Consider the following 2,039-nt stretch of genomic DNA (forward strand, 5'->3'; position numbering starts at 1 on the left):
GGCTCACTGCAAGCTCCGCCTCCCAGGTTCAGGCCATTCTCCTGCCTCAGCCTCCGAGTAGCTGGGACTACAGGCGCCCGCCACCACGCCCGGCTAGTTTTTTGTATTTTTAGTAGAGACGGGGTTTCACCATGTTAGCCAGGATGGTCTCGATCTCCTGACCTCGTGATCCGCCCGCCTCGGCCTCCCAAAGTGCTGGGATTACAGGCTTGAGCCACCGCGCCCGGCCTGTTTTTTTCAAGTAAAGAGTAGGCAAACACTCCCTTGGGATGCTAGAAGCAAATATCACACTTTTACTTGTATTTGTTTATCAACTTAATTTTTTAGTTTTTGTTTTATATCATACCTGATAAATATGTCAGATGTAACAGCTTATATCAGTATATCGTTTAAAGTGTATGTTTTGAAGATGTTTAACAACAGCAGTACACAATCAAAAAGGTTGAAATTACTACTTTTTGTAATAGGCTTCTAAAAAGTAGGCTTTAAAACCAAGTTATTTACATCAATGTTTCTTTTGCCCCTCTGGCTAAGGTTGTTTCACGAGCATCTGCATGGATTCATGAGGCAACAATGGATACCAGGAGATCAAACAGTCAAGTGAAAATCTAAAAACACAATTACNTTTTTTTTTTTTTTTTTGAGGCGGAGTCTTCACTCTGTCGCCCAGGCTGGAGTGCAGTGGCGCGATCTCGGCTCACTGCAAGCTCCGCCTCCCGGGTCCGCGCCATTCTCCTGCCTCAGCCTCCCAAGTAGCTGGGACTACAGGCGCCCGCCACCGCGCCCGGCTACTTTTTTGTATTTTTTTAGTAGAGACGGGGTTTCACCATGTTAGCCAGGATGGTCTCGATCTCCTGACCTCGTGATCCGCCCGCCTCGGCCTCCCAAAGTGCTGGGATTACAGGCTTGAGCCACCGCGCCCGGCTCGGAACAAACGATTCTAATTTCAGTAATCACGAGCCAAGAAACAAGAAGTTGAGGGTCTGTGTTTGGCCTTGTCAGCAAATTCATGCAAGACGGGAAAGGTCTCTGTTTGTCCCTGACACAGGTAAATGGTGGAGTTATCTTCAACTGTTATGGGAGAAATGAGAAAGAGTGGAAAGTGAGTCCTATCTAAGTCATATGAAGAAAGGCGGTTATTTGCGGTAAGTCCTTTCCTGGAACGCAAAGGTTGGAGGGATTTCTTAACTATTGCTGTTCTCCAAGAGCACACGACTCAGGTAAAGTTTAACATGGTCAGTCTTTGGTGAGAATAAACCTGGGTGGGACCAAGCAAGGGCTAAGAAACAGTCTCTTGAGAACTCTCGCTGGTGCCATTCCTGTAAAAATCAATTGAATTACCTATTGAGAGGTGGTTAAAAAAGCCAACTGTTTCAAAGTCCTGGATGCCAAGCATCTTAAAGAAGATGCCTAAAATGAAAAAGAGAAATATTAATATGAAAAGCTGTATTAAAGTAATAGCCTCAGAAGTTGAACCTGAGGGTAACCAATCCAGTGGATTCCAAGAGGTTGGTAAAACTCATTGAGTTTCTTGAGGCTAAAATGTTGATGCTCTTGGTGACGTCCACAGTCTTAGCTACCTTTTATGTAAAGGCATGCATAACCAGTGTTTTGCCAAACTTCTTTACTGGTCCTGAGAGTCACTTGTCCAGAAAGAAATTCATACTGGCCAGGTGCAGTGGCTCATGCCTGTAATCCCAGCACTTTGGGAGGCAGAGGCGGGCAGATCACCTGAGGTCAGGAGTTTGAGACCAGCCTGATCAACATGACCAACCCTGTCTCTACTAAAAAATACAAAATTAGTCAAGTGTGTTGGTGCATGCCTGTAATCCCAACTACTCGGGAGGCTGAGGCAGGAGAATCACTTTAACCCGGGAGGCAGAGGTTGCCGTGAGCCAAGATCGCGCCATTGCACTCCAGCCTAGGCAACAGGAGCGAAACTCCTTCTCAAAGAAAATAAATCCATATATGGTCTACTATGGTGATGAGTCCTGGAGTCCTTCAAGATTTATAGGAAGTCATTGGTCTTTAGCTCACAG

Source organism: Theropithecus gelada, chromosome 1 (genome assembly GCF_003255815.1).
Source record: "Theropithecus gelada isolate Dixy chromosome 1, Tgel_1.0, whole genome shotgun sequence".
NCBI lineage: Eukaryota > Metazoa > Chordata > Mammalia > Primates > Cercopithecidae > Theropithecus > Theropithecus gelada.